At 43.1% G+C, this 27,660-nt stretch overlaps 1 protein-coding gene across 2 annotated transcripts in view; it reads left to right on the top strand.

The window, feature by feature from the left end:
• Positions 1–27,660, top strand: part of LOC141993115 (ligand of Numb protein X 2-like) — a 62,824-nt gene that overhangs the window by 11,346 nt on the left and 23,818 nt on the right. Inside the window, exon 1 of one of the 2 annotated variants that reach the window (XM_074962422.1) lies at positions 6,697–6,820. The exons of the other annotated variant lie outside the window; for it this stretch is intronic. The gene's annotated coding sequence lies outside the window, so the exon portion shown is untranslated. Of the gene's footprint in view, positions 1–6,696; positions 6,821–27,660 lie in introns of those variants that run through there. 2 annotated transcript variants of the gene reach the window in all.

Below are 27,660 nucleotides of genomic sequence, written 5' to 3'. Positions count from 1 at the left end.
GCAGTTTGAAACCATTCCCACATGTTATGACAGCGGAAGAAGCCAACCCCACGTACCAAAAGGCTTACCATGGTTGCCTGGAAACCAAATTCTGTTGCCCAGCCATGTGTGATGTGTCACCATACTGGCAGGCGCTCAATATAAAAGGCAAAATGTGCTTTAGGTACAAGGTCGCATGTGCGGTGAATTGCTTGATTCACTGTGAAAGAGTCTCCCTTTTGTTCTCAGAAATGTATCATCTTAAATTTTACTCTCCCTTTTTATCTCCCCCCAGGTGCAAATGTTTCTATGTTCCCCCTATCATCTCCATCCCTGAGGTTATTGCAGATTAGAAGGCGAAAAAAACACACTCGCGATGACATGTTTTCAGAGCTCATGCAGTCCTCCTGCACTGATAGAGCACAGCTTAATGCATGGAGGCATTCAGTGGCAGAGGCCAGGAAAGCATTAAGTGAGCACGAAGAGCAGAGGCAGGAGGCGATGCTGAGCCTAATGGGGGAGCAAACAGACATGATGAAGCATCTGTTGGAGCTGCAGGAAAGCCAACAAGAGCACAGACCCCCGCTGCATCCATTGTATAACTGCCTGCCCTCCTCCCCAAGTTCCAAATCCTCCTCACCCAGACACCCAAGAATGCGGGGTGGGGAGGCTCCAGGCACCCAGCCACTCCACTCCAGAGGATGGCCCAAGCAACAGAAGGCTGTCATTCAAACAGTTTTGATTTGTAGTGTAGCTACAATAAGCAATGTGGCTTTGTCCTTCCCTCCTCCTGCACCCCACCTCACCCGGGCTACCTTGTCAGTTATCTCACTTTTTTTTTAATTAATAAAGAAAGAATGCATGGTTTCAAAACAATAGTTACTTTATTTCCTTGCCAGCTGTGGTCGAGGTGAGGAGGGTGGCTGGCTTACAGGGAATTAAAATCAACAAAGGGGGCGGGTTTGCAGCAAGAAGAAAAACACACACAGCTGTCACACCGTAGCCTGGCCAGTCATGAAACTGGTTTTCAAAGCCTCTCTGATGCGCAGCACGCCTAGCTGTGCTCTTCTAATCGTCCTGGTGTCTGGCTGCTCAAAATCGGCTGCCCGGTGATTTGCCTCAACCTCCCACCCTGCCATAAACGTCTCCTCCTTACTCTCACAGATATTATGGAGCACACAGCAAGCAACAATAACAATGGGAATGTTGGTTGCGCTGAGGTCTAACCTAGTCAGCAAACAGCATCAGCAAGCTTTTAAACGTCCAAAGGCACATTCTACCACCATTCTGCACTTGCTCAGCCTATAGTTGAACTGCTCCTTACTACTGTCTAGGCTGCTTGTGTACTGCTTCATGAGCCATGGGAGCAAGGGGTAGGCTGAGTCCCCAAGGATAACTATTCCATTTCAACATCCCCAACGGTAATTTTCTCGTCTGGGAAGTAAGTCCCTTCTTGCAATTGCTTGAACAGCCCTGAGTTCCTAAAGATGCGAGCGTCATGCACCTTTCCCGGCCATCCCACGTTGATGTCGGTGAAACGTCCCTTGTGATCCACCAGTGCTTGCAGCACCATTGAGAAGTACCCCTTGCAGTTTACATACTGGTTGACAAGGTGGTCTGGTGCCAAGATAGGGATATGTCCTATATGTCTAGGATTCTGTCTATTGCCCCACCACAGTTAGGGAACCCCATTGCAGCAAAGCCATCCAGTATGACCTGCACATTTCCCAGAGTCACTACCCTTTATAGCAGAACGTCAGTGTTTGCACTGGCTACTTGGATCACAGCAGTCCCCACAGTAGACTTGTCCACTCCAAACTGATTCCCGACTGACCGGTATCAGTCAGGCATTGCAAGCTTCCATAGAGCTATCGCCACTTGCTTCTCAACTGTCAGGGCAGCTCTCATCTTGATATTCTCATCTGTGCTTCAAGGTGGGGGGTAAGCAACTCACAAAGTTCAAGGAAAGTGGCCTTACACATGCGAAAGTTTCACAGCCACTTGTGAATCATCTCATACCTGCAACACTATGTGGTCCCACCAGTCTGTGCTTGTTTGCTGGGCCCAGAATTGGCGTTCCACTGTATCAACCAGCCCCACTGCTGCCATGATGTCTCAATTGCCACAGCCCGTGCTTTCAGGAATGTCTGTGTCCATGTCCTCATCACAATCGTCCTCCTGCTGGCGTCTCTTAGCCCGGTTCTGCACATACTCCAGGATAATGCGCGAGGTGTTTACAATGCTCACAATAGCAGCGGTGAGCTGTGCGGGCTCCGTGCTTGCCGTGGTATGGCGTATGCACGGGTAATCCAGGAAAAAAGGCACGAAACGATTGTCTGCCATTGCTTTCATGGAGGGAGTGAGGGAGGGAGGGGTGACTGATGACATGTACCCCAAACCACCCTCAACAATGTTTTTGCCCCATCAGGCATTGGGAGCTTAACCCAGAATTCCAATGGGCAGCGGAGACTGTGGTAACTGTGGGATAGCTACCCACAGTGCACTGCTCTGTAAGTCGATGCTAGCCATGGTATTGCTGACTTAATGCGCTTAGTCGCACAATCAACTGTATAAAATCGATTTCTAAAAATCGACTTCTATAAAATCAACCTAATTTCGTAGTGTAGACATACCCAAAGTTTCCTCATTCTAGGGCATGTGGTAGCAGACTAGCTATACTTGGTTCAGCCTCAGTTCAGAGGGCTGGACTAGATGACCTCTTGCAATCCCTTTCAGCCCTACATTTCTATAATTCTATGTTTCTATAGATACCCTGTGCCTCTGCAGTGTCTACAGGTCCCTCCTGCTCATGAGGCAGTATGGTTCCTGGAGCTGTGCTGCCATGGATCACTACTGGCCTCTGTTCCTAAGGCCCTTTCACAGGGGGTTCAGAGCACTTCACTACTATGGTGATGGGGCAGGGGCTATATAAGTACCTAGACAGAACATGAATTGTTGTAGGATGATCTTAAGATGGGATGCTCTGTGGGGTTTGGGGTGCAGTGGGATGATGCAATGGAAAATGGCTGTTCCTTCAGCCACTCCACCACCCCAGATACTGATCCATGCAGAACATCCACAAATGGGGTTGGGGGTAATAGGGGCAAGCTGAAGCCTTAAATGAACTCATGTATTTATATAGTGAGATATCTAAACATGTGCCTTGCAACTGGTAAGTCTGCTGAACAATAAATCAGAAATATACCAAAACTAGAACTTTCTATGTGAACTGCCCTTCTCTATCCCCTTGAATGTTGGTATTTCAGATAAAATGAAACCCAGATCTTCCTCAGGTACTGATTTTGTAGAGCCGAAACCTGACAGAAGTGGTTTTATAAAACCAGCTTTCTCAGTCAACCCCTACAAAAAGTACCCCCCAAGAGCTTACAGTCTAAAGAAAATAAGTTTGGTACAGTTTGGCGAACAAAAGATTGTTGCTGGCATACCTTGTGGAACAGGTGGATTCACAGAAATGTTCTGAAGATAGAGGGAAGGGTCTTAGTTCACATTCATTATATGTTGTATACTGTGGATCCATCTCTGTGTTATGTGAGAATCTCTGATAAATTCTTGATTGTAACCACATGACTAAAGCTGCTCAAAACTCAGGATTTCCATCCCACGGGAATTCTGACACTTTGACAAAGTTTTTGTTTAATTTTCAGCTGCCCTTTAGTGAGGGGAATCCCACACCATGAAGCAGGGAACCTAGAAACCCTGAGAGCCCCATCTCAAACTGGGACACTCATATTTCCAGGATTCCAACTCTGTGGTAGGGAACCTGAAAGCCTTGGGGTCCTTGGCGGAAGAGCAGGCTGCATGATCAGGCTGTCATGGAGCCATGGACCTTGGAAGCTCTGGGATCCCTGGCACCAGGGCAGCCCACTTGGTAGGTCTACCCTGGAGCTGTGGACCCTGAAAGCCTGAGTTCCCCAGAAGCTTGCCAGGTGAGCTGGCAGAAAACCAGGCAGGGTTCTGTCAAAATCCAGTCTGTGGCTTGGCAAAAGTTTGTTGAAACCAATATATTTCTGTGAGACATTTCGGTTTCAACCAAGTGACAGAGTCAGATAAAAAAACATTTTGTTGGAATATTCCCAACAACCTCCATTCATAACCCTATCCTGCCAGGGAGGTAAGCAGTATTATCCCCATTTTAACAGATGGGGAACCAAGGCACAGAGAGATTAAGTGAACTGTTGAAGGTCACACAGGAAGTTTGTGACAGCGCTGGGAATTGAACCTAGATCTCCTGGGTGTCCGTGCCTTAACTAAAAGGCTATCCTTCATCTCTGTAGCAAGATTTTTTCCTAGATCTCGTCTTTTTTCCTAAAAATCATCTAAACCTACTGTAGCAGCATGGTAATACTGGTGGTAGTTAAAGCATTAGTCTCTTTGACTGGGTTTACATTAGCAAATTTCGTACCAGTTTCTCAGTGCTAGTGCAGGCAGGAGTCAGGCATTTCCAGCATTGCCTCCTGAAACCCTGCTGAAATGGGCACAAAATTGGCTGGTATCAACACAGACTTTTAGGATTTGCTCTGTCATCAAATTAAGAACAAGAGCCGTTTGAAAATTATTGAATTTTCAAAAATTTCCATGAACATTTTTTTTAAATGTTGCTGTTTATGACCAACTTTTAGTATAGCTGAAAGATGTCAAAAATTGAAATTTCAGCAAAAGTAATTTACAAAATATGTTCTGCAATTTTTCAGCCAGCTTTATTAAGAGCCTATTTTTTCTTCTCTTTCATCTAGTATTTTGAGTACAGCTAGGTAAAAGTGGCATATGCCAATCAATCACCTTTTCCCCAACCTTAAAAAGCAAAAGGACCCATACATTTTCACAGTATTTGTGGAATTTTTACATAGATTGTTTAAGTATATCAGATGATGGTCTAAGAATCAAGGAGGTAGGATTAGAGACAACCTTAAAAGTTAAATCAAGCCAGTGCTAGGCACCTGCAGAATATCCTAGAACAGCAGACTCAACCTTCTGCTTTCTGAGCACCCCCTGCCCTCACATGCTATAAAAACTCCATGGCCCACCTGTGCCACCACTGTTTTTATGCATATCCAGTAGATTAAAAGGTGTATTAAATTAATAGTCATACAGTTAAACACACATACATATAGAATCTAAAAAAGAAAAGGATAATATAGGTACAAAAATAAAAAAGTGAACATTATTTTTGGTTTACTTACTCAGTCTGAACCTTGTTTCTGGTGCTGATCAATAGTTCTGTCAAGACGTGAGGGGTATCTTCGACAAGCGTGTGTCATGGTCCATGTTCATCCTGGCTGGGCACTTTGTTCTCATTGACTTCATGGCTGACCTGCACAGCCACAGCCCCTCCACCAGCTAGCCAGCCATCCAGGCGACCTGCACAGCAACACAGCCCCTCCACCTGTGCGGTGGGGCTTGGCTTCAGCTCCTTCAGCCCTGCATGGCAGAGCTCAGGCTTGGGCTTTCTGCCCTAGGTCCCAGCAAATCAAACGCCGGCCCAGCTTGGCAGACCCCCTGAAACTGGCTCATGGCCCCGCAAGGGGCTGTGGACCTGTTGAGAACCACTGCCCTAGAGCACTGTCCGCGCACACAGATATGAAGACACAGTCCCTGTACCAAACAGCTTAACTCTGAGACTCCAACCTGCAAAAATGCCAGGTGCTTAGTTGTCATGAGTTTAACTTTAAGCTTTACAAACAGTCCCATTGAATGGACTGGGGATTAAGAAGACAGGCAACATATGAAGGAAGGAGAGAAATACACCCCAAATGTGTATAATTTTTATTTACATTTGGCCAGACTCATACAAGCTGAACAGTGACATCCAACTGCTTCTCAGTCTATGCATTATTAATTGACCAGTTACTGACTCCCCCCCTTGGAAGCAGGACTTAAAGTGGGGGTAGATTTCACACTGTTATGCAGACTATATAGGCCCCTGTTTTGATGTGTGCAGCAGCTTTATATGGTCTCAGGCCAATCTTCTTTCTTCCATTCATTATAAGAAAAGGGCACACTTTTGGGAGTGGCAGCAGTGTAATGACATTCTCTTACTTCCCTGAGGAGGGGAGACTAGACAGAGTGGTATCTGCATGGGCACTGGGCAGCAAACCACCTGGGTTTTCTTTTCACCTGGGTATCATTGCAGTGCGTATGTCCCTCTCCCCTCTGGGGGCCAAGTGCCAGGAGAGGGGAAGACAGGAAGTGGCACAGGAGTTCCCCCAGAGAGAGGGGCGCCAGGCTGAGCCCTCTCTCCTCCTAGTCTAGACAGGGGCTGAGAGGAAAGCCCGCGCTGCCCAACCCCTCTCATCGCTGAGCTGTGGGGGAAGCCGAGCCCGGGCGGCGGGCCCCGCCCGTCAGGCTGTCCCGCGCCAGGTGCTGCGGCCGTTCCGCCGGGTGTGTCCGAGCTGAGCGGCTCGCCGCAGGGGGGAGGGGCGCGGCGCCCAAATTTGAGCGCGCGGTTGCCGAGCGGGCTGGTGCGCGCGGCGCCGGGCAGGAGTTGGTGCCTGTCGCACTCACACCCCCACCGGCCAAGGACCTCGGCGGGGCGCGTGCTGGGGGAGCCCTGGGTGCCGCGCGCCCGCCCGGCGCTGGGGAGCGGGCATTGGGGAAGCGAAGGCTGCCGGGCGTGGCGCTGGCGAGCGAGCGGGCGGCAGCGGCAGCACGGTGCCGGGCGGGGCGCCGCTGCTGCTGGGCGGGAGCAGACACCTGAGCGGCTGCGCTGCCTCCTCCCCCACCCCTCACGCGGGTTTCGGCTTTCTCCCCCGCCCGGAAACTCGCCGTCCGAGCCGCGCTCGCCGCCGCCGTAACAGGCCGGGCCGGGACCGGGCGCCGCCAGGTGAGTCCCAGCCGGGCAGCGACTGCGCCCCCGGGGGGGCTGGTTGGAAGGAGGGTCCCAGGGGCTCCCCCTCTGGTGCTCGGCGCCGGGCAGGGAGGTGGCACCCATGGGGGAGCTGGTTGCAGGGGTGGGGGAGGAGAGGCACAGGGCAGCTCCAGTTCTGTACGGGGCTGCTAAAGGCGACTGGGTTGGGTAAAATATTTTACAGATTTCCCCCACCGGCGGTAATTGACACACATCGTTGTAGTGTTTTTAAAATAGTCCCTTGCGAGTGTATGGGGCTGCATAAATAAAGCCTCATCGCAATTGACAGACTCGGCTTCGCTCACTGTTCTGATGACAAGGACAGTCCCACTCCGGCAATCCCCTGTCACTCTAGGGTCTCCTTTATATACTCTTTAAAAAGTTGTTTTTATTACTCTTTGCTCTTCATCGTGTACCTTTGTAAACCTTGCAGAGGAATGGCCGTGTGGGATTTAATTCATATTGTAATAGCAAATAATAATTGAAAATATTTGTAGTTGTTAGTAGCTTTGGCAATACCGTCACATTGTTTCTAGTATAAATGGTTCCTGTTTTTATTGCAATTTTTCTAATTACAACTTTTAATTCTACATTTTTGTTCTTCTATAATGCAAATTTATTCTTTAGGATTATATGATATAAAGGCTGACAGAGTTTCTGGGTTGGTGTCAAATTTTCCTTCAGTTTCCTTTGATCTGCCAATGGGATTGCCTTTGTCAATTTATTTTGCTTCTCTGGGCAGCATTCTAGTGCTTTTTCACATGTCATCACTTGTGTGTATAACTTCGTTCCCAAGTATTCACTAAAGGCCAGGTTGAAAGCACCTAGATGCTTTTGAAAATCCCACTGGTCACCTAAATACCTTTAAAAAAAATCTGGCCTAAGGATACTATGCTATCTTCTATGAAATCCTTTGCAAAGGCAAATTTCTACTATAATTTTTACTAAACATAGATACGCAACCAAGATTGACAACCACAAGAATTAAAAAATGTGTTATGCATTCTAAAGTTATGAAATTAAATAAATATATATTTAGGTTCTTCTTGCCTGTTTGTTTTCTGAGCCTTTAGGGTGCACTAGCTACATGCATATACTGTTACCTTTCCCAAAGAATCCTTCCACCTAATACATTCCTATAATATTCAATACCATTTTGGACATGATTTCCCTCCTCTCCCCCACCCCCACTTTAATTGAAAATATATTACAGATCCTTATTTTTGTGTAAGTAATCCTCCACCCTGCAAACACTGAAACACATACTTTACTCTTCTATTATTTTACTTCTTGCGTGCATCTTTTCTTCTACTGAATTGTTTATATTTCTAATTGCGTCTTAATTTTATATCGTCTTACATGCGACATTGTGTCATTTCAGTGATGATCTTCATTCTGACAAGTTTACTGTTTTTGTGCTGCCAAAATCAAAGAGGTTTTTTTAAATGAATTATTCTGTCACTCCTTTGCATTAGTTGGGAGGGGAGCACAGCGCTTATCTCACCTAGGTTGCCTTTTAGTGAAAGTACAGTGCCGTGTCTCCTGTGTTCTTACAGTGGGAAAGCTAATGCATGTTAGTTTATTCTGCGGTAAAAACAGTCCAGAGTGCTCCATTGCTTCTCTCCTTTTCATCTTAACTTTCCTGAGGGTTGCCCTGTGTTGAAAAGCCTTTATAATGTTTCATGGATATTTAAATTTTATAAGACCAAAATTGATATGTGGTTTAAGATTCAAATTTAAGGTGATCTTACTCCTTCTGTCTGCCCTGTGCTGGTCAGGACATCTTTTGTGATGAGGAGATTGAAGGCCTGACAGTGGCATGGTAGATCCTGCTGTGCCCATACAGAGTGTTGATCACTTACAGTTAGGCTCCCTCTATAGTCAATGACTATGAAATGGTGGCACTCTTGTCCCATTAGAGTTAACCAGTTGACCCACATTTTTCATCTTTTAAATTGTAAAGAGTCCTTTTTGATCTCATCCTCTACCAGCTCGCTTACCAAACGTGATGTAAACCTTATCTCTTACTGTGTGCTCTCAGGAAAATTTAACGTGCAAACCCAGCATTGTCTCTTATGCCTTTCTTACATTATGATGGTAATATTAATGAGCCCATGACTGTCGTGTTCACAAAGGAGTGAGGACTCGGTCTGATAGGCTACAAGAAAAATATGTTCAGCTCACTTAAAACATTGTGATGTTGTGTCTCAGCACAGGTGCAGAGTGCTGGGCTGATCACCTGGCCCAGAAATAGGGTGTGGCAGTTTCTAGACATGTTCTGCATTTGTTTCTGCAGCTGTATAGGATATTTTCACTGTAGGCAACCCACCTGGCAGGTCATTCCCTGTTTACTCATCTGATAGCTGAGCCAATCGGAGCTCAAGGGGGGGAATGTTATATCTCCTTAAAACAGCCACCTCATGTCAGTGGCTGATCAGTGCAAGAGCATGCATATGTCTGCTGTAAGGGATGGATATGCTGACAATATGGAGAAATGTCTTGGAAAGAAGGAGGCTGACATTCTTAGCAAGATCTGAACTAGCCAGGCATGTACACTCCATAGTATGGCCAAGTTAGAGAGACTTAAGTATCTTTGTGAATCTAGCCTTAGGCATCTAAACTTCAGACTTAAGTGCCTCAGTTTTAGGCTCCACTGTGATTCACAAAACTCCTGACGTAAGTGCTGTGTGAATTTAGGCACCTACAGAGTTCATTTTCCAAGTTGAAGTTCCCATGCTGCCTTAGTTTCTGTCTCTCTGAGCATGTGCACTGCTGCCTTACTCTAGGCTTATCTCCTGCATACACTCCAGACCTATTCATAAACCAGGGGGGATAAGACACGTGGGTGAACTAGTAGGCATGCTCTAGTAAGCTTGCCTACTGGATAAGGTCCCATTCAAAATCTGGCTGGAGGAGGAGGTGGGTGCGCGCACTGTCCTCACCCACCATATAACTTTTAGTGCAGTGGTTAGAGCACTGGCTTGGGATGCAGAAGACTAGGGTTCAATTCCCCCCTCAGGCAGAAAGGGAGAGAGAATTTGAAGAAGGGGAGTCCCACATCACAGGTGAGTGTGTTTAACACTGAGCTAAAAGTTATAAGGAAGGCAGTGACATCACCACCACCTCCTGCTGCTGTTTTGTGTGGAGTTAGGTACCTGTCTAGTTCTTTCTCAAAGAAATAACTTAGTTTAGGTGCCTAAACTGCCTGACTCCAGTAGAAGGATTCCCGGTTGTGAAGTGCTAGCAGAGATAGGTGCATCCTTGCAGTCTCGATTTAGGCTCTGAACTCAGAGCAGGTGGGGTTTAGGACACATCCCTCATGGGCATCTCACATTGGTTAGGTTTGGCAGTTCCCTGCTTAGTGTGCTGGCTTTGTGGCTTACAGTCTCAGGCACCTATCTCCCCATTTGTTATATAGGGAGCCTAGGAATCTAACTGAGATGGAGCACAGTGTTGTCCCTGTGGTTCTAGGCATCTAAAAGTTGGGCATTGCAATACTCGGCATCACAATGCCTAGTTCCTTCTGAATCCAGCCTTTACGCCTTTTCCTCACTGCTAACAAAGGTGTTTTTGTTTTTTTGTTTTTTTTAAATCTGAGTAGATAAGGTGTATGAACTGTCCTGAGGTTTAAGGGGGGGGGGGGAAGGAGGAAAAAGAAAGACAAAGCACTTCAGTTTCCTCACTGATAAAAAGGCCTGAGAAAATATCTCTGAAATAAGATCATAGGGCAATGCGTGTACGTGGCAAAGTACAGAAGTTCACATTTTGCTTTGAAAACTTTTTTTAATATGTGTAACTGTGACAATGGGGTGGGGAGACTGTAATACGGAACAAGGTTGATTTTCTGCTTAATAGCTTGTATATAAAAGGTATTCATATGTATTCAAAACTGTTTACAATGATGTCTGATATTTTCAGTGTTTTGTATGCATTAAATGTTTGTTTCATATAGAAACCACATGACCTAAACTACAATGGAAAGAGACTAGTAAAGAAATAACACCTTCATTCAGGGTTTTACCTACAATAACACTGAATTTTAACTCTGTAGAGTGCTTTTCTAAATCACAAAAATATCTTCATGTGTCCAAGTTTAAAAGAGAGATTTCACAATGATAGTAAAATGTGACGGGAGTGCCCCCATATGTCAAAGTTTGCTACCCCTGGACCAGAGGCTGGAGAAAGGCAAAACAGCAAATGTTAACAGGGTGGCAAAACAGCAAATGTTAACACGGCGGCAAAACAGAATACCTAGGTGTCAGTAACTACTACCAGCTGCAGATTATGCCAGGAGCACCACACCTGCATTTGGGACCTGCGGGGGAGACAGCCACCAGTCAGCAAGTGTGTTCCTTAGGACTCAGGTGGGAGGGATGTTTAGGCAGCAATGCTGGGCACCTCACACAGGGGGTTAGGCTTCTCCGATGCTCTGCTCAGCCTGTTTGATTGGTGACACCAAGGCTTCTGCAGGCAACTGGGATTTGTTAATTTTAGGGTTAGAACTTCTCTGACTTTCGAAAGCTACAACAAAAAACGAGTGCCCTTAAATACCAATTGAAAGGGCATCCTCTGGGCACGTACAGGTAGATTAGCCTCAAAATGTAGGTGTTATGAACCCCACAATACAGCTCTACAACTGATCTTGCTAGAGGTGAGTGAGTGACATTTAAAAGTCAATGAGAAGTTTTGGGGTTATTCGTGACTATATGGTCCCAGGGAACATTGCAGTATTGGGCGGGTGTTAGTTGTGAGAGAGAATAAGAAAGCCTGTAGAAATAAACTGTAAACAAAAAGGAAACTGATCAATCTACTGAACAGTCCAACCTAGGTGAAATACAAAGAGTAAGTCTTCCTTTTCATTAGGTGGTGTTGTTAACAGAAATAATGCATTGTGGTTTATAGGTGTCAGGATACTTAGGTTCTATTTTTTGACTGTTATTTTCTCATTATGTGACTTCTGGCAAGCTTCTCATCCTTTCTGTACCTTAATTCCCCCCCTCTATAAAACAGGAGTAATGTGCTCACCCACCTTTTTAAAGTGCTTTGAGATCTATGGACATAAAGCACTAATAATTTCAGAATTACCCTTTTTTTTTTTCTTTTTTTTTTTTTTTCAAGAGTTGAGTTTTAACTTGACCGTGATCTCAAAGTGCAATTTAACTGGAATAGTGTTCTTTATGCAGAACACTTGAGAGTTGAATAATACAGTGATAGGTGAATAATAGAGGGAATAGAGAAATGTGATCTATTGACAAACAAGGAAAAATGGTTTCAGATAATAGTTGGGGAAAAAAATGGAGCTGATGAGAAAAGACACTTATTGCTCTAATAAGATACTGTTTCAGTTTTGCGTCATGCCTTGTAATCTGAAATAGTCAGTCAGTCTCGCTCATTTTGTGAGCTGCTGAAAGTAGGGATGGCCTAGTTAGCTATCTGAGGGTCCAAAAGTTTGTTTTTATTGAGCGTTGCGTATGGACCACAGCTTCCAGGGATGAGGCATAGAATCAAGACACATCCATTCTAGCTGAACTTTTTTTCTAGTTTTCGATTATGATTGAGAGGAAAAGTAGATAAAGTAAAATCCTTCTTTTAGAGCACGATAAACCTGAATTGTTCTTTGCAATACGGGTGAAGGTGAAGTCCCTGCCTCAAAGAGCTAAATCATCCAGAGCCACATTTCTACAAAGACAACTGCATGGGCCTGTGCAAAGCCAATTGAAACTCAATACAATTAATAGAGAAATGCTCCTTTACCTCAAAGGGGGGTTAAATTCATTTATATAGGACATAATCCAATGCTATGGTTATAAGTGCAATAGAAGAGCCTATAAATAAAACAGAAGATGACAACATGGCAGGGAAGGAAAGGAGAAGGGAGAGGACAACACGATTATGTGGCGAATTGGCAGGTGTCAGAGTTAAGAAGACTTTTTTCAACTATTTATATCAAGAGTGTCTTTCTGGAAAAGTTAGCATAAGATGTCTAGAAAGAACATTTGAGGGCTGCTGTTTAGCTGGAATAATCCAGCCTTATTTTGTTTGATCTGGCCATGCAATTCTTTTTGGTCTTTATTTTTCTCTTTAAAATGGCAGTGAAGTATTTGACTTTACATTTCTACTTTGTTTGTCCCACTACAAAATAAGTAAAGTGAGATCTTCAACCTCTTTCTGGTCCCTTTATGCCAGGTGAAAGGGTCAGAGCTGCCCTATATCCAACTGTGGGAAGATTTCCCCAGTGCACAAACTGTGGAAGACCACTAAAAGTCTGTCCTGGCTTCTGAGGATTCCTTTGACAGCACTAGTGTAGTGGGTGTCCTGGGACAGGGCCACACATGCAGTGCTGTGGAGATTCTAGGTAGCATAGGGAGACTGCCATAAGTTTGACAACACCCCAGGTTTGTCTAAGTTACACTGGTGACGTCGGCTGTCCCCAGAGAAGCCATAGTTGGAAGGGCACAATGTAGCTTAAATTTATCATAGACACCCTCTGCCCCCTGGGCTCCCAATTATGTGCTATACCTTTAAGGGTACATCTGCTGTTTGAGTTGGAGGTGTGATTTCCAGCTTAAGTAGACATTTCTGTGCTAGCTCCAATTGAGCTAGTGCCTTAAAAATAGCACGTAGTTGTGACAGTGTGAGCAGCTAGCCACTATGAGCACAATCCCATCCACGCATCCATGGTGACCCACTATTTTTAGCACACTAGCTTGATCAGAATAGCACGGGTATGTCTCCTTGAGTTAGAAATGACACCTCCAGCTCAAAGTGTCGACATACCTTAAGATGCAGCACCAGTAACAGTGTGGTAGAAAAAGAAGTGGGTAAACTAACCTAAATTCCATATTCCCCAAATGAGAAGAGGGTAAACTCAGTTTAGCCGTGTGTACCCTTGACTACACTGTTGCACAGAACCTCACCCTTAATGATTTGAAGCCCAGAGCTCATGAGTGGTCCTGTAATAGTAAGAAAAAAAACAAAAACAAAATCCCACACTGAGTCTCCATTCCATTACACAGGCTTCCCAAAGAAAAGGGAATTACTATCGCATGAAACTGGTATAGTGGAGTGGAGAATCAGGTCCAAAGTATCCAATGCTGAGGGAGGAAAAATCAGTAAGGAAAGTGGATTTTTGTTTCAGGTTTCCATTAACCCATGCAGAGAGGTTACTGGGAGAGGTTGGTGTGTGTGGAGAGGATGTTTTAAAGCCTGGGAAATAGGTATTGTAATGGGGGTAGGGGGAGAAGAAACAGCTGGATAATGTCTCAAGCAATACCATGAATGAATCTGTTAACTGAACAGGTCTCTCTCTAGCTTCAGATTTCTAAAGTGTGTGCTGCAAGCACAGCTGATAAAACCTTCTGTGTAATATTACATTTAAAATGGGAAACCCAATAAGTTTAAAATTAAAAATTTTGACTAGTGTGTAATAACTTTGGAAATATTTAAAATTTCCTTCTCCACTTACTGAAGTAGCTGTTGGTTTTGTGGCACTGAAAGTTATGTTACAGATGATGTATAGTTCTATAATCTTGCTAAAAATAGTTAATTGGGCAAGTTTACAAATTGGAGATTGTACTGTCCTCATTTAATTATTCTAATAGGAGACAAAAACCATTTGACATTTGTTACTCACTGTGTGCTTCCTGCTATCTTCATCAGATTTTCACGCAACGCTCTCATACACAAGTTCTTTGTTTCAGTAAGAAATCCTTGTCTAAATTGCTCCACCAATTTTACTTAAAGCTGCAGATAATTAAACTACGTCATTTTATCCTGATTTGTATGTCTTTCCAAAGTGGTTGCAGCTGTTGTCTTACGCACAGGTGTCAGTGCATTTTGTCTGATTATTACCGTCACCTCCACCGCCCCCCCCACCCCGCTTGTTTGCCTGTTTTTGGTCAGATTATTATAGTGATAACACTCCTATAACAGTTAAGCATAACACTTGACAGTCCCTTATCACCTTACTTTCTAGGGTTTGTAATTCAGACACAAATTTTTGCTCTGGACTGAAACTTGGCACATGAGGTCTCATCACAGGAGTGAGTGGATTCACAAAATATGGAAACACATGGCAAGCTTCACCCCCCCCCCCCCCCGCCCCAGATTGTAAGCATTCAAATAGTCCAAAAGAAGGCTACAAGAATGACCAGAGTATTAAAAGGCATGAGATAACTGGCTGTGTAGAGTTTAGAAGTGATAGAGGGGATGTAAGTGATCATCAATTCCTGAAAAGTAAGAATTACTAAGGTGGTCAGGGGAAGGATCTGGAGGTAATATTTAGAAACTAAAGGGGGAAACTAGTAAACTGAGGTTACAAAAAAAAAATAATCCAGAGATAAATCAAGACTTCAATTCTATGTCCCGGATTTTGCAACAGGCTTTGTATGGGTGGATCTCTACACCTGCACAGAATCCCCCTGAGTTCAAAGGGTCTCCATATGAATTTGAGGAACTGCTCATGTGGAGAAAGTTGCAGTATCAGGAACTATTTGGGAAGGGGAAGTGCTAGACTAGATGATCCAGGAGGTCCCTTCTAGTTTTTTAATTTATGAATAAAATACTGCATGTCCAATTATGAAGATTTATTTTTTCTGACAACTATAGCAGGCTTATTCTTTAAAATATCTTTCAGTGGCAGTTAATCCTTTCTATGGACTATTGGGGTTTTTTTTGTGTGTGTGTGTGTGTGTGTTTTTTTAAGAAAAAACTTAATGACCAGATTCTTTGCATTTTCGCAGCTCGATTTCATTTGCTAGGCCTTAACTCTGCATCTATTAGAACTACAGTGAATCATGACCAGGAACTATATCCGTTCAGATTGTAATGTGCTCCAAACCCCTACATAATAGATGAAGGGAGAATTCAGGGATTTATGTGCTGACATTGTTCTCTGTAAGGAATAGACAGGGACAGTCCCTGCCCTGCGAGCCTTAGTCTGATGAAGTATCCTGTTTGAATCCAGCCGCTTTTTAGCAACCGAAAGTTCTTACCATCGGGTGGGGTGTTCTGTAGTCTGTATGAAATAAATAAATGCAATGCATGAGCGTCCTTGTGACTAAAAACCATACAGTTGTTGTTGCCAGCTGGCCACCTGGTTGGCAGTCTTGGAGAAAGGGCAAGAAATTAATAGGCCTAGAGAAAACATCCTCCCTCTCTTGTGTATTCTATCAAGGCAAACTTGAGGAGTATTGGCAGGTGACAGTCTGGGGAAGCGTGTGCTGTCGCTGCCCTGTTTTTGTGGATAAAAAGAGGACTTCAGTCTCCTGTGTCGTCACTCCAGCAACTTTAACCAGAAAGGGGAAGAAACTAAAGAGAAATATCTACATACACACAGTGTAAATATGTACATGCACGCACACAGCATAGGGTAACAATGGTTCTACAGAAGCTATTGATATTTCTGATGTTGGCTCAGACTGACCTTACCTTAGTAAATTCAAGAAAGTGCACAGCTGGAAAAAAAACAGAGGAAAAGGAAACAAGTTTTGTTGTTTTTGCTAGTCTCTAAATTCAGTAAGAAACAGCCAAGAAAATTCTTACATGAAAGGACAAAATCCTGCCCTAAATTACATCCACATAACCATATTGAAGCTGGTGGAATTGCATAGGTGTAACTGAGAACAGAATACAATCCTAAATATTTTTTTAAAAAAGTCAGAACACTCTTCTGCCTGTAAACGTGCAGAAGGTCGCAGATTGGATAACTCAATGGTCTTTTCTGCTTCTGCTGTCTAGAATTCTGAAGTTTTTAAATAATGATGAGTTGCTTTTCACTTTTCTCCCCCATATTCAATTAAGATATTGGGGGGGAAGTCCAGAAAACAATTGTTTTTAAGAATAGCTTTAATTAGACCGTTTGTAGTTTACATATGGAAAAAAGATAGGCTCAAACTTTGTTCCAGCATTGGCCTCTACCTCCAGAAACTCTAAACTGGGCAGAACACCTCACTATTGATTGTTGGTGTCCATGGGTGGCGTGGATCTGCCATAGTGGCAGAGCCAACAATTGCTGTTGTCACCTGGCACAGCTTAGAGCAGCCTGGAGGATCAGTCCAGTGTAGTGTGGGCCCAGAATTGGGGAATCTCAGAAGGGCAGTTTGAAACCTGTCTCCTAGATATGCTCTTGGGTTGCCTCTGATAAACCTGAATTCAACACAGTGAGCCAGATTGAGTCCCTAATGTCCCAAGAAAGTACATTGGGCTATCTTCATCAGATTTTCACACAACGCCGATATAACAGAGCAAAATTTGTCTTACTGAGGAACTTTCATTCACAGTTCAGCTTCCCTCACTGCTTCATCTTGCCGTAAAAAGTCAAAATCCAGCAACTGACATCTTTATCCGTGGCTATGAAATTGACTGGGATGAAACACATTCCACCACACTGGGTAAAATTCTGCTTTCATGTACATCTCTGATGTAAGAGAAGGCAGAATCTATACTTGCTACTTCATCGCCAGATCACTTGTGGTGGAAAAATTTGATCCCTTATGCAAATGTCCTGTAGAAAATAATCTTCCTATGGGTATTTCAGCTATCCTACAGAAAATAGAGAATTCTAGCACAGGGATATAATTCTGAGGTATGACTGTAAAAAGCTCTAAAATTAAGCTTTTTAGATTAATGTAGATTAAACCAATATCTTAATATAAATTAAAGTCTAGAGGACTTTCCCATAAGAAATAAGGGGTCAGTATAGAACTGCCATATAATCTGCAAAAGCAGCAATTGCAAATCGTGGGATATTGATAAGTGGATTGATGTTTAGATGGGTTAATTTTAAAACAACATTCTGTAAAGTCCCCTTTTAAACTAGGATGGGAACTGTCATCTCAAACACTATTCCCCACCCCATACTACTTTCACTGGTATATGACAATGGGTAGATGTCTTTAATACTGAATTTTATAAAAGTTTCCCAATTTCAAATACAGTTGTATAATGTGAGGAATGCTGCTCACCATGAAATCTTCAGGAATTATTGTGGTGGGTGGAAAGTAGTGCTGCTTTCTTCTTACGTGTAATATATGGACAACATCCAGATCTGGTATGAGCATTGACATGTGCTTATTAAAGCTACTGCAGTAGCTGGCAGGGTTTTACTGGAACAAAGGCATATGCCAAAGACGTGCCTCTGCACATTACATATTTAAGATCCTGTAAACCATAATGCTGACTTAGTATAATCTTCCCTTCTTTAAAATAAATGGAATTTACAGAGACACAGGAGGATGTGTATTAGGAATTCCTATTGTCTATGTAGTTGATAGACACATGGTCTTCATCTCTTCTTCTCAAAAGCATATCAAAACCTTGGAAAGAAGCTCTCTACTAGCTACTTGGATGAAGCCTGAGTCTTAACTTCAGGTCTCCTAGTCTTTTTGTTTTGGTTTGGACGTTGTGTTTTAATTGCAGGAGAAGTTCAGATTACTAATTAAGTTTAGACACTTTTGATCCTTAAATTGCCCCATTGGATGCCTTTTCCCTTCCCCTCAACAAAACTACTTGCTTAGACAAACATCAGTTTAAGGATGGAGTAACAACCATATAAACTTATTTTTTTCGACAGACATATCTGCTAAGTTCAAAGTGTGTATCAAAGAGAAGTGAGGGGAGATGGGTGTAGCAGAAAAAGCCTTAACAAAAATGTATAATAAATAAGGTGTGTGGCAGTCCGGAGGGAAAATGATAAAGCAACTTGCTAGCTGCCTTTCCTGCTACACCTACCACTACTTCTGCTTTCCTGGCATTCATTTTACACATTTTGAATTAAAATAATCATGAATCAAAACTACCTTTCCACCTAAATTTGTCTTCTGAACAATTTACGTACCATTGAATCCCTGTTGCATTTGGCCCTCGAGACCCATTGTTTAGGTCTTTGCGATAATTGTACTTAGACACTTCTGTAAATATGTATGGTACCTTTTTAATAAAAAAAGGTGGTGGGAGGGAACCCTTTTGGAATTATTACCCAGACAATGTTCACTTAATGACAGGGCTAGATTCTTTTTGTGTTACATGGATGTGAATTAGGAATAATTATTGAAAAATCAAATCAAATTACACTGTTGTAAGTAAGAAAAGACTCAAGCATAGAGTCCCTTTGCTTTAGAATGTTAGAATTGCAAGATCATTGATCTGGCAGTATCATGAACTAGTCCAAGAAGTGAATATTCGTAAAAGTGCAGTAATTAAAGCTTCCAAATTCTGTACCTCTTATTTGCCTGTCTTCTCTGATTTGTTTTAGGCTTCCTGGGAAAGTAAGGTACTAATTATTTCCCAGTAGAGTGCCATTCAACAAGTCTGCTACATCTTCCTTTGTAAAGGTGTCATTTCACAGGCAATAGCTTTAAAACATTTTATGGTCTTGTAACAAATGCAACTAATATGCTGTAACATTAAAAAACTTGCATCGTATTGGGGACCTGATGCAGTACTGCTCATTCTGAAGAGAATTTCCATGGGATAGTTTTAAAATGAGAAGAGGAGATGGTGTATAATAGAAATGCTGACACATCCTCAGTATGAACAATACTGTACTGTCTGGATATTTGAAAGAGTCTGAGCTGGATTCTGATCTTTTACATGGGTGTAAATTGCAAGTAGCACAACTGAAGTCAATGGAATTACTTTGACTGCAGTAAAACATCTAGGTCTAGTCCTCTGTTCTTGTTCTCTGAGAATACCTTAAGTACTCTACACTGAAATTTATTTTCTACTGAATGCATCCGATGAAGTGAGCTGTAGCTCACGAAAGCTTATGCTCAAATAAATTTGTTAGTCTCTAAGGTCAGTGGTGAGCTGGAGCTGGTTCGCTAGAACCGGTTGTTAAATTTAGAAGCCCTTTTAGAACCGGTTGTTCCGTGAGGGACAACTGGTTCTAAAAGGGCTTCTAAATTTAACCGGCCAAAAGTGGTGCCTTAGGCGCCAACTCCAAGGGTGCTCCAGCCCTGGACACCCAAGGGGAAAACTTGGTGGGTGCAGAGCACCCACTGGCAGCTCCCTACCCCACCCCTGGCCCCAGCTCACCTCCGCCTCCACCTCCTCCCCTGAACGCGCCGCCCCGCTCTGCTTCTCCGCCCCCCCAGGCTTCCCGCGGATCGGCTGTTTGCACGGGAAGCCAGGGCGGGCTGAGAAGCAGGCAGCGGCTTCCTGCTCAGGCCCAGGGATGCGCAGGTGAGCTGGGGCGGGGGGGGCGCGAGGAGGGCCGCCCGCACCTCAGCAGGTAACCCGGGGGAGGGGGGGGCACGCAGGGGAACCGCTCCCCGCCCCAGCTCACCTCTGCCACCCTCGGCCTGAGTGTGAAGCCGCCACTTGTTTCTCAGCCCTCCCAGGCTTCCCGCCGAACAGCTGATTCGCGGGAAGCCGGGGGGGGGGGGGGGGAGGCAGAGAAGCAGAGTGGGGCAGCGCGTTCAGCGGAGGAGGCAGAGCAGAGGTGAGGTGATCTGGGGCTGGGCGCGGGGTGGGGAGCTGCTGGTGGGTGGAGCACCCAGGGAGTCGGCCGCTCCCCCACTTCCCCTCTAGCTATGCTCCCCCGCCCCTAGGAGCCAGAGGGACCTGCCGGATGCTTCCTGGGAGTTGCCCCAGGTAAGCACCTCCGGGACTCCCCACCTCACCCCCCGGCAGGTGCCTCTGGCTCTTAGTTGTGGGGTGGGCACCCACTACGGTGGCCCATGAGACCCTCCTGCCCGGTTCTGGGGGCAGTCAAGGAACGCGGGGCGGTAAGGGGGGTTGGATGGGGCAGGAGTCCCGGGGGGCGGGGGTGGGCAACAACCCCCTCGTGGGGTGAGGAGGGAACCCATTGTTAAGATTTTGGCAGCTCATCACTGTCTAAGGTGCCACAAGTCCTCCTTTTCTTTTTGCGGATACAGACTAACACGGCTGCTACTCTGAAAACTGAAATTTGTGGAATTCATATCATTCTGGCTTGTAAGGCACTTGTAGATAAATGGTATTTTCTCAATACTGAAGTGTTCTGATTCTTCCCTCCCTGTTCACTGTAAATCAGGAGTCTTTTAATTGAAGTTAGTCTCGGGGTATAAAACCAGTGTAAGGGGAGGGGGAAATTGGGCCTACTGCTGTTTCGTTTCATTAGTAGAACATTTCACACCAGTTTGCAAAATGCATATAAATAAAAAAAGCAGGAAAGAAACTTAATCCCCTACTTTAAGCACACACTTAAGTGCTTTACTGAATAGGGATGAATTTAAACACATGCTTAGTGCTTTGCTGAATTGGGGCCCTTGTTTAGACTAAGGGCTAGTCTACACTGGCAATGCTAAAGCGCAGCCATGGCAGCGCTTTAACGTGGCTTGTGTGGTTGCGGCTCTCCCAGCGCTCTTAAAAACAAAAAAACACCTCCATGAGGGGCATTGCTTCCAGCGCTGAAACTTGCTGCGCTCCGGGGGGTGTTTTTTCACACCCCTGAGCAAGAAAGCTGCAGCGCTGTAAATTGCCAGTGTAGACAAGCCCTAAGGCTGTCATACTCCCGGCTTCCTACTTTGTTAAGCCTTGTTCCAGAAACCTTTTTTCTGCCTACATTTGCCAGTCAAACCATGCTAGCACATATCCAATAAAAATAATGTTAATAGACACTCACTTTGAAGTCTGTTTTTAAACATGAGAAAATAGTAATTTTTGGTGTTACACCTGCCCCTGATGTCCCCTGCCTTTTTTATGGTTTTACAATCATTTTCTTATTATTCTGGTAATTAGTTTCTCTATTTGTTCCTGAAAGATATAGCCACACAAAATTCTGTGAAATGAACTAACTGAAAAGAGAAAATTATTTTTCCCCAAATCCCCTTTCATTTATTGTAATCTTAGTGTTTAAACAGTGGGTAAAAATGGTTGGGATAGAAGAAAGATTTTTAAATTGGTGGTATCTCTTTAAGCTTAGTGTGCTAAAGGAGTGCTAACTTGGCTTTCCCTGGTCAGTACACCCATAACTAGACAGAGCATCACAATAACTTACTAGAGACTGGATTAAAAATGCTCTCAGAGATGGCTTATTATAAAACTCCCAGAGTTAATCATTAAAAGGATCACCTTCTCTTTAGCTGTACAAAGACATGCTGCTTGTAGCTGCTTTTCTTTGGTGCTTTTACCTCTGGTGGTTTAATCTTCGGCAATATCAGTAAGCAAAGAACAGTAAGGAACAGCAATAGAACACCAGAATGAATGGTGTCCCCTTTGAAAACTATTCCTGCATTTGATCCTGTATATTTAAAGTTGACCTACCTTAAGTGTTGTGGGGTTGTTTTTTTTTAAACCCAACCTTTTTTTAAAGTAGTCTGTGCCTAGCAATAACAGCAATAATTATCTCTGCGCCATGGCTGGACAGCAACTGAGCTAGGGTTGTGAAATGTATTAGCAACATTAAATGCTCAAAATATGAGCATTCCTGTATTTCACATGAACTTGGTTCCTTTTCTGGATGGCAAACTTTCACTCAAGATGGAGGCCAAATTTAGCTTAAAAAACCAAAACTCTTCATTGTGAAAATGAGCAAAATTCTGCATGGTTTTTCCAGCTAATTCACCGTTTTATGAAAATGCAGAAGTTTGCAATTGTGTGAAAACTGGTCACACAAAGTTGCAGAAAGTTTCACAGTTATTTTCCCATTCTTTCATACTGTCCTAGATATATTTGGATGTATATTTGGATGTATATATATATTGCACTGGCTACTTTGTTGTCTTTGCTCTGAGCAGTCAGGAGGGCGCTGATGCTTACAAGAACTTTATATTTGCATCCATGATCTCAACCAACCCAGCATGCTCTGGATTTGTGTTTTGTCCATCCAAGGAATTTAGATTAATTGTTGCTGCTCTTATTTGTTTGTAATCCAGTAATGGGAATGTTGCATTTCCAGTCTCCCAGGGGAATGTGTTCATAAACTTAATAAGTAGAATAATATTAATGCAATAAACTATTGCACAGTTAACCTAATGTAGGCATGCACTGTATTTAGTTTAGTTAAAAATCCATTTTGAGATTTTTAACTTGGGGCTTTCCATTGGATCAATGTAGCAGGTAAGCACTTTTTCTTTAAGTGCACAATATAAAACTTTTAAACTACCAAAATATTTTCTGCAGTACAAGCAGCAATATGAACTAGTCATACGACAAATGAACTTTTCTTTGGAACAGAAACAGTTTGAAGTGCAATATGGTGCAAATTTCTTCTAGTTGTCAGAACCTTTCATGAATAATCCTCGAAGTATCTGATTTCTGTCTTTATCGCCATGATTTACAGAGACTAACTGTATGTTCCCTTATTTTGTAATATGTCAAGTTTGGTAGGTCTCGCTGACCTGTCTTGTGATTTTTCTCAAGAACACAGAAGTTTATTGTTTCTACATAACTGTCAGCTTTTAGTTCAGAATTACAGATGAACCAAAATGGTTTATCTCAATGCCTCAATTCCCCACTGTCCCATCAATACATAATTGTTTTATGCATAAAGTCTTGGACCCAGGTCTTGAGAGACCTGAGTTCAATTCTCTGCTCTGCCACAGACTTCCTGTATGGCATTGGGCAAGTCACTTGAGGTTCAGTTTCCCATCTGTAAAATGGGAATAGTACTATTTCTCTACCTCGTTGGGGTGTTGTGAGGATAAATACATGAAAGATTGTCAGGTGTTTAGATATGAGAATTGCAGGAAAGGGACGGCACGTAAGTACCTTAGATAGACCTGGATTGGATTTTGCACATCTGTGCTCCAAACAGTTTTTTTTATTTTTTATGATTGAGCTAAGTGCTGAAAACAGGAAGTAGAAATGTAAGAATGTCAAATGATAGCATTGCAAACAGTGATGCTTTAATATCTGGGTAGTTCAAGAACAACCACAATTCTTTTTCTCTAAAAGAAATACTACAGTAATATAGAGAAGCTTAGTACAGGCAGAAGTATAACCTTGGGAAGGTTTTTTAGACTAGCATTCCTTTTTAAAATATCCCGATTATGAGAGTATTGAATCAGTATTTGCAAGTTTAAGGGTATATCTGAATTTAATTTTAATTGGAATTCCATAGCCTGAAATAGTACTAAAAGGTTCAGTGTTTGTGTGTTTCTTGGCATACTACATAATTTAGTAGTGCTATTACTAATGCTGCAGATGAGCACAGAGAGGGGATCTATATCTGACACAAGCAGTGCTGGAAGCTCCAACACTTGGCACAATTAAAACAAGAATAGTCAATCCACTAACATATTGCAGGGAATAGTTTTGCATTGGCAGACTAGACAACCTAATAGAGCAAGGAAGAGACCTAATTTCTATTATTCTGTGATTCAGTGTTATAGTACAAGAAAATAGAATATACAGTAGAACCTCAGAGTTACGAACTCCAGAGTTACGAACTGACCAGTCAACCACACACCTCATTTCAAACTGGAAGTACACAATCAGACAGCAGCAGAGACAAAAAACAAAAAAATACACGCAAATACAGAACAGTACTGTGTAAAATGTAAACTACTAAAAAAAAATAAAGGGAAAGCAGCATTTTTCTTCTGTACAGTAAAGTTTTAAAGCTATATTAAGTCAATGTTCAATTGTAAACTTTTGAAAGAATAACCATAATGTTTTTTGTTCAGAGTTACAAACATTTCAGAGTTACGAACACCTCGGGAATGAAGGTTGTTTGTAACTCTGAGGTTCTACTGTACTTGTGTGTGTGTGTGTGTGTGTGTAAGAACCCATGATGTATTTGGTGTGGTAAAGCCAAAACACAACAGTTCCTTCCTAAGGAATTTGCACTCTAGCGCATGCAAGACATGACACACTGAGAAATCTAGAGGAAAGTTTTTGCTTTCTAAGATTTATTCCTCCCGCTTTATCCTCTTCCTTTTTTGTAGTGTATAGGAATAGGGTGGTATCTCTTTAAATAGTCTGAACTCTCCAGTGGCATTCACAATATTCTTTGTTTTAGAAGCACCCAGAAAATAGTCAAGAGCAATAATAGCATGCAGCTAGGCCTTACAGGGTTGTGTATATTTAGTAAACACAGTGATTTGAGACCTAACTTTGCCCTGTGGCTTCTTCATATTGTATTTTTGTGTGGTGCAAAGAGTAAAAGACAACATTTTTCTTAGTGTTAGGGTAGACAAGGCATTTGACTGATGTAGTTGGTGTTTGTGGGAAGAATGGATCTTAGGGAGAGATTTGAATAATATAGGGGGCTTGGCACATTGTCTTAAGCCACAACCCGGAAGAAGTCAAAAAAGTGGAAGCAGGGGAAGGAAGTTAAGTGGTGTTGAGAGTGGTATAATTGAAGTGAAGCAGGAGAGAAGAAACAAGAGTGTGTTGTGAGATGGAGTGGAGACAGAGGTGATTTTTGGCCTTTGAAGATAAGGATGAGAAGTTTAAACTTGATAGAAGCTGCCCATGATGACTCCAGGCATATTTTAAATTGCGTCTTTAGAACTTGAATCTGAGTTTACAGGGCCTGATTGTGCTCTCACTTTTGGTATAAGAGTGACTAGACTAAAGTGACTCTGTGAAAGCTAATGCACTCAGACCAGTGTGAGAGTAGAACCAAACCCTCAGTGCTGGAACGGCATCCTCCAAATATTTAGTGTAACAAAACTGATTCTTAAGCAGTTGCCTTTGCTGAGTAACTTCTTACTAATTTTACTTACACAGAACATCTGCTTTTGTTTGAAATCACTGAACAGCCAGTGTGCATGTTCAAGCTTGCCACCTCACTAGTGCTGTTCACAAACTACTACCTTGCCGACAGGTGTGGGTTGAGTTTCATCGCTGATGTGGCAGGTTTAGGTTCCCAAACATCTGAAGCAACTTACTCTTTGTTGAAAGGACAGTGATGTAAGGGAAATCCTATTTGAGCACTTAGAGTTGTTAGACAAATTAGGTGTCCAGTTTTCCATTTTTAAATATGGAACCTTCAAAAATTAGATTTGGAATTAATACTGGGATTATAGGAAAACAGAATTTATAAGAACTATATATTTTTTACTGGATTCAGATACGGAAGTCTATTTCCCACTAGTCTAGAAATGTAACGTTGTAGCAAAAAGAGCAGAGAATGAAACCCTGTAGGATACATTTGAAAAGGCTTACAGTGGTTTATCAGCAAAAGTAGGAGTGAATTCTTGGTTTTCACTGAGAAACTATGTATTATTTAATCACCTGCCAAAATGTTTTATGCAACTATTAAAACATGTAGTATAAACCCAAAAGCACAGCTGTGCCTCTGTGTCTTACTGATAGTTATTTGGCTTTGGAAAGCGTGGGGTAGACAGGTGGGGGTGTTAAGTTGTTGGTATTGGGCTGACTGAATCCAAGTATTAGGTGGTGTAAGTGCAAACAGGAGTAAAACAGGACTGTATCATCGCTCCAACCATGTTTGCAGTTTTTATCGCAGTCATTCTTTACCTAATTGCTGGGAAGTTTACAGCTGGCATTGAAATTATTTTACAGACTAGATGGAAAGCTGTTCAGGCTTAGCAGGCTGAAAGCCAAGAGTAAGATCTCTACGACATTGACTGCGGAACTTCAGTATGCTGATGACAACGCAATCTTTGCCCACTCTGAGAAAGATCTTCAAACTATCTTGAAATGTGTTTGCCGATGCTTACGCATCGCATGTCTTGGTCTCACTCTTAATATCAAGAAGACTAAAGTGCTCTATCAGCCCTCTCCAGATGAGGTATTACATGGCCCTTCTTTCAAAATCAATGGAGTGGCACTGGAGAATGTCGATCATTTCCTCTAACTTGGAAGTCATCTTTCATCCAAGGCAGATATTCAACATCGCCTGAGCTGTGCCAGTGTAGCTTTTTTCTCGATTGCGGCACAGGGTTTTTGAAGATCACGACTTTCGAACAGACACCAGGCTTCTTGTTTATCAAGCTGTTGTTCTCCCAACACGGTTGTATGGGTCCAAAACTTGGACAACCTATAGACACCACTTGAAAGTCCTTGACAGGCACCATCAACGCTTCCTTCATAAGATTCTGAAGATCAAATGGGAAGACAGGTGCCACCAGTATTAGTGTCCTGGAAGAGGCAAAGACCACCAGTATCGAGGCAATAATCATCCATCAGCAATTCCGCTGAACTGGTCACCTTGTCCAGATTCCAGACCATCACCTCCCAAAACAGGTGCTCTTTTCTCAGCTGAAAGAAGGGTACCATAACATGGGTGGACACTGGAAGCGTTATAAGGACTTACTGAAGGACAACCTAAAAAAGTGTAATATTGACATTGACACTTGGGAGCTACTTGCCCAGGATCGTTAAAATGGAGTGAAGTCCTACGTGATGGTCCCCTGCATTTTGAACTTGCTCGCCTGCAAGCTGAAGAGGACAAGAGGCGCGGAAGGAAGGAGACACTGGCTTCTAGTCATGGTCAACAGCCTCCTGCTGGGCCTGAAAACATCTGCCCTCATTGCAATAGAACCTGTGGTTCAAGGATTGGCCTTATTAGCCACCTGAGGACCCATAACTCCCACGGAAGATGATCATACTTGGTAATGAGTGATCGCCCATCATCATCAGTAGGTGGTGTCAGGGGCTTGTCTGAAGTTTGTAATATTACCTCTTAGCTTTCAAGAGAAGTGGGGATCAAAATGTGTCCTTTTGTATGAAAAATATGGCAAGAGGGGCCGTGCCTGTGTGGTTTAGATGTACTATATGTACCTGCCTGCTGCAGTTGGCAGAACCCTGGGGCTTCTACAATGCTGGAATGTGGGATACCACGTTCTTCATCTGTACTACATAGGCTTGTGTATTGTTCACATTCTCCCATTATCTGAAATATGCCTCCTATTTTGTCTGGA

This window comes from Natator depressus, chromosome 9 (assembly GCF_965152275.1).
Source record: "Natator depressus isolate rNatDep1 chromosome 9, rNatDep2.hap1, whole genome shotgun sequence".
NCBI lineage: Eukaryota > Metazoa > Chordata > Testudines > Cheloniidae > Natator > Natator depressus.
This window is presented reverse-complemented; position numbering and strand designations above follow the sequence as displayed.